Source organism: Anarrhichthys ocellatus, unplaced genomic scaffold (genome assembly GCF_004355925.1).
Source record: "Anarrhichthys ocellatus isolate YVR2014 unplaced genomic scaffold, GSC_Weel_1.0 scaffold31, whole genome shotgun sequence".
NCBI classification, from domain to species: Eukaryota; Metazoa; Chordata; class Actinopteri; order Perciformes; family Anarhichadidae; genus Anarrhichthys; species Anarrhichthys ocellatus.
In genome coordinates this window covers 1,219,751-1,225,955 of record NW_022280061.1, presented here as the reverse complement: position 1 = coordinate 1,225,955, position 6,205 = coordinate 1,219,751, and positions in this window count along the sequence as shown.

Sequence of the window (6,205 nt, the reverse complement as noted above, 5' to 3'; positions counted from 1 at the left end):
ACACACACACACACACACACACACACACACACACACACACACACACAGGGTGGAAGTAATTAAAGCAAGTGGAGCTAAATTGAAGTATATTGAACTCATCTCTCACACGCTCCCGCTCTGTCGATAGATCACTCGCCAAGTGCTATCGACCGCTGCAAAGACTTCCCTCTAACACACCTCTTTGCAGTGTGTGCTTCAGTGTGTGTGTGTGTGTGTGTGTGTGATGTGAGCTATATGAATGAGAGAAACGGACAAAGAGGACAGCAGAATTTAGTTAGAGGGAGAGACATAAAGTGATGCTCTGTCCAGCAGAATTGGCAAAAGCTCATTTTAGGAGTGCTCGTCATGCTATAACTCTTCATCCCTCATTTCCCCTTCTCTCTCTCTCTCTTTTTGTCATATTTCCCTGTCACCTAATCTGCCCTCTCCTCTTTTCCCACCTCACTGTTTTATTCCTTCTCTCTAAATCCATTCATCTCTATCCATCTTGTGGGAGGGGTAATGATTTTAACTAAATGAGAGTCTTGCACTTCCCCTCCCCACTAGATTAGCGGATCAATGGAACAGCGCTTGTGTGTCCATCATGGGGGAGATGCCCGTGTGTGTGAGTGTGTGTGTGTGTTTGTTAAGTCCACCATAGACTGTATAGTCATCATAAATACCCGATACCACAGGTGACTCCGCACTGCACTGAGGACAAAGCCCTGCAGATGAGAAACAACAAGTAAAAAAATGATGGCAGAGATTTTCCAGAAGCGGCAGGGGAGCAGAAAGCTATGGATTTTTACTGAATAATCGGTTGGAATTCTCCACAAGGTCTTGACATGACAAATGTGTGTCAAACACACCATCAATGGTGGAGGAGAAGAATGCCTCTGCTGCTCTGTTGAAATGCCTTTCCCCTCTGCTTGATGTGAATTCAATTGGAGTTGAATTGATTATCTCCTATTTGTGATCAATCCTAAGCGGGTTTGCATCCAGTGGCTCAGTCCTTCCACTGTGTGTCTGAGCTACACCTCCTTCCATTTATTCTGTTTGCCTGCCTTCCCCACCTCTCTCTATGTGATGCTCGTGATGTGTTTGATATGATTTGAAAGGCTGAATTATATTGATAATCCAATTTTGGTGAGAGTTGATTTTGATTTAATTCATTTATTCGATGAACAGGTAAATAACCAAACAAAAAAAGAAAACCAAAATGTTTGGTTAAATAAATCTAAGTCAGCTACAAAAATGAAATGAGATGACATAAGAAGGCTGCTCTGGAAGGATGCATCACTCAGAAAATGGTGCCGAAACACAGTCAAAGGAAAAACATTATTTCCAAGTTGGGGCGCATTTTCCATAAAGTTTCTCACGTTTCTTTTGGGCTTTTCAGTTACATTTAGTTTCCTAACCCTATAACCATCCCGTAGCTACCATGCACACTTATTGTAGAAAGAAGTCATTGTAAAAACGTTAGCGTTAAACATGATCATATAGTATTTGAAACCAACAAACTCTTAGTGGTAAACAGGTATAATTATTCCTCAATTACAGATACACAACCCGCAACTCCACCTCCAAGACCTGTATTTTTGTTTTTATTTGTAAAACAAGGTAATCATTTCGAGTAAGTTAATGCCTCTATTTCTCTACTACACCACTGAGCACCTGTTGCTTAATATAAGAGATCCAGAGGATCTGTTAATAACATTCAGTTGTTATCAAACAGTCACACATTATAAAGCAAATCTTAAAAAAGTGGTCCTGTGCCTCGCCTCTCCCCATTCTGCAGCATGCTGAAGAGGCCACTTGAGGAAGTGTCATATGAGTGTATTTGAATATGTTTAAAGGCGCCACACCATTTCATTAAAACAGCAAAATATTGCACAGCAGGGAAATCTTCAGAAGAAGTGCACACCACATCACTCGCGGTCTAACCTCCTTCGCTCGTAATAACCACTGGTATGGCAACCACTGAACTATGGAAATCGTGGAAATGATGTAGAACACAATTTGAAATGCAATCCCGTCAGGAACAATCCAGGAACACATCATGTATAATGTCCATAAGTGTGGGACTACCCCAGCTGAGAAACTTTCCCACAGGAATGCTCCTGGGATGCTTAAGGGTCTTTCCTTTGAAGGCTATACAGCACCTAACCTCATTGTCTGTGATGCTTTATTTGTTTTGTTTGCGGCTCTGCATTAAAGTTCCAGTATGTGTAGATCTATTGGTAGAAATGGAAATGGAAAAATGATAAATATCTAGAAATTGTATGCATGCTTTGATAAATGAGGCCCCTGCACTGTGTACATCAGCTAGCATCCTTTTGCTGGTCCATTTCTACATTTCTTATTGCTGGAATTGATTGGAAGTGATTTGTTTGCACACTTGCATTACCACACTCTGCAAGTACCTAGAGTGTGTATCAGGTCACTTGCATTCTTGCGTGTTAGTAGAGCACAACAACAACAGCAACCCGCTCAATTAAACATTGCTCAAAGACCCACTAAAAGTAAAAAACTAAAAACTCACAGGGTGCCTATAAAATTGCAAAATCATTGCAGTTTTAGGGAATGACTCGTTAGACTATTTGTGTTTATTAGAATGGTGTTCATAGCAAACTGATATGCAATTTGATACGATGATACATAGCGTCCTACAGAGTTCAAACAATCAGTCGGTGCTGTTTAGCCGCACCACTATTTAATATAGATATCAAGCGGCCTTATTGAGCAATGACACCTGAGAGTATTTGGCATGCAAACACAAACACACACAGAGATACACACCCACGCGCACACACACACACACACACACACACACACACACACACACACACACATACACCAACACACGTCCATGCATGCTGTGTGCAGATTTCCGTTCCATATGGACGGCCTATCAAAGCATGGTGGTTTCCTCCTGTTAGTGTGACAGCTCTTAAGCCTCACACATGAAAGACTGACAGGGAAGTTTTATTACACCTTTTCTCAAAGCAAGAAGTGTATGAATGTGTGTGTGTGTGTGTGTGTGTGTGTGTGTGTGTGTGTGTGTGGTACTGTGTTCTTAACTTGTGTAGACGACAGTCAGGCAGAAGAGTTGCCAGATTTTCAGAACAAAACATGGCTTCATAACAACACAGCCTTCCTCGATGCTTTTATCTGTTGCTGTTTTATGAAACATGTAGCTGTCGGTACAAACACGGAGGACTAGTCCTCACACACACACAGACGAGGCTCAGCTGGTCTGGTTTTTTGAATAATAAAGCCTCTAAGAGAGAACAGTACATCATGCTGATGCAACAATGTCATGCCAAAAATATAGAAGTCAAAACATTGACTCGGTGGAGATCCTTGAGTAGAATATTTAAAGGTATCATCTCAAGACATTTTTACAGTGGAGGTGGGAGTCGAATATCAGTTTATCCCACTTTCTGTCTGTGATGAAGTCCTTGGAACATAAAGGTGATCTTGGTAGAACCCCCTCGGTTTGAAGATAGAAACGGGTTCTCAATAGAATATATGGTCATAGTCAGCACCTTTACTTCTAAGTGTAAACTACATTTCATGAGACAAGATGCATCAGGATCTCGCTTCTCACATCTGCTTAACAATTTCTTTGGGGAAAGAAATCATGAAAAGGTTGTTTAATACAAAAACAAACAGCTGTGAACCCAACTCTGACATATTTTCACCTAAACAGAGCAACATCATCATGAATTTGGAAACATGTTTCTTGCCACCTGGTAAAAGTCACTCTCAGTCTTTTAGCTCTGTGTTTGGTACCAACTCCTGAGGGAAATGCTCAACTATATGTTCAACACCTCGTTGCCAACAGTATCTGCCTTCATGTTTGGTACTGAGCCGGTAGTGTATAATGTTTGTTTTTAAAGCATTTCAATGAAAACAATGCTGAAAGCAACAGAGTTAATAAACCAATGAAGTTCATTACACATATTCACCCGATCCCTTGTTAATGTGAAAAAATATGAATTAAAGCCTCAGCAAAGAGTTTGAGTAATTTAATTGCGTACTTTGCATGTCACCTTAATGTAAGTACGATAACTTACACGACAGTTAACTACGACAAAAGGAGGATTGCCCTATTAAAACTATAGCGTGCATGTACAATGAAATCACTGGATACACAAGTGAACCATAATGATTATGTTATCACTCAGTGGGCTTGTTCTTACCAGTCACAGCTGCTGTGCGAACACAGACACAAACACGCACACAGGTGGAAGGTATCTGATCATGTCTTATTTTGTGGTTGTGTCACCTCTGCCTCACCGATAATTTCTCTTTAAATGGAGAGAGAGACCTTAACAAAGAAATATATATATATATAGAGAGAGGTGCTGCGATGACAGTAACCATACCTGAGTCATTACGACATGTGGAGGTGACGGACAATATTTTGAAAAGCATCCTGTCCTTGTGTGTGTGCAAAATAAATGTCAGCAGAGCTATGGAATGCTTGTCTTATACATAGGCTACCTCATGAACAAATACAGACAGTAACTATGTCAATAGAGGCCTAAGAGCACTGTAAGAATCATGCAAATGCACACACACACACACACACACACACACACACACACACACACACACACATAAAACCACACACATGTTGTTATCAGAAGATCAGGATATGAGTGATCACTGCCTTTCGAAGCCAGGGAGTTTCCTTTCCCGACTGCGGCTCTATTAAAACAGTGTGTGTGTCTGTGTGTGTGTGTGTGTAGTCTTTACCACTTCCAAGCAGCTTTGACCTGCCAGGAGATAAACAACCTCGGCACCTCAGGTTGTTCTTAGATATACACACTCATGAGCGCAGGTAAGCACATGCACTCACACACTCACTCTCTTTCTCTCCAGGGAAGCAGTGTATCATATGTTTGCTCTTCATTGGCGAACCTTGGAAGTGAAAGAAAGCAGTGTGCTTGCTCATCAAGAGCCCCATTCAGTAATTCTGTCACTTGTCGTATCACAATACAAAGCTGTAAATGACACCATAGATCACATGCTTCAACACTACGACTGAGATGTATGAGGGCAAAGCCTCTGACCTGCCGGCAGCCGAGGCAAAGAGTGACAGTTAACAAGCGAACAGTATTATTGAGAAGAAATTTGGTGCACTACTGGGTACCGAAATCAATGACATGTAATTATAATGCTACGCTCATATTCAGGGTATATGAAATGAGTTGTGTACTTTAAGTCATTGAAAGCATAGAAGGGTTTCCAGCTCTGCAAAGGGTTTCTTTGACGTAAAACAAGGTTGAAGACCCCTGACAAACACTTTTATTCAAAGACATAGCTAAGGAGAACATACATGTGATTTTGGGCTGTGTAAAATAAATTCACTTGACCTCATAGACTCAAGTCTCAACAACAAGGACTTGAGACTTGACTTACGTGAAACTCCCAAGACTTGAGACTGAAAGACTTGTGTTATTGAGAGGTGAAATCCTAGCACACAACTTGTATATTTAATATTTCATTAAAATTAGGTGTGACTTGGACATGCTTCCCCAACAGACAAAGCGGTTCTGAATTGAATTACTAGAAACTGGGACTTAAATGTTGTAAAGAAGGTAAAACAAAGTTTTCCATTAATTTCCTCTAAAACAAAGTGAAGCTCTTCTAGCTACAGTGCAGAAACTATGTACAGCATTGGCCACATCGGTTTGCTCCTCTTTCTACTATCTTGCTCCTGTCTGGTTCTCTCCTCCAAAGAGGCTGAATCCAGGCCAATCCTGCCCAGCTGTGGAGCGTTGAGTCTGGACATGTCAGGACGTGCACACCCCTGAACATCCACAGAACTGGTGATTTATCTGTGTGGGACTTTAGTGTGCTTTAATCGCTGACAAGAAACACACACACACACACGCACACACACACACACACACACACACACATACACACATGCACACATGCAGGCACATGCAGGCACATGCACACAGTGACAGGTGAGGTTTGTATATACAGTGTGTATGTGAGAGAGTAGAGTTCAGTCAATGTGTGCACTTTGTGTCAGTGTGTTTATTCCAGAGTATGTGTGTGTTTGTGAGTTTGCAAGAGTGTATGGATAAGTGTATGTGTCCCTATACCGATGCTTGAAGTCAGGTGGGCTGGCACATCTAGGGTCCCCTTTGAAGGTGTGTTCATGTACACACACACATGCAATACACACACACACACACACACACAC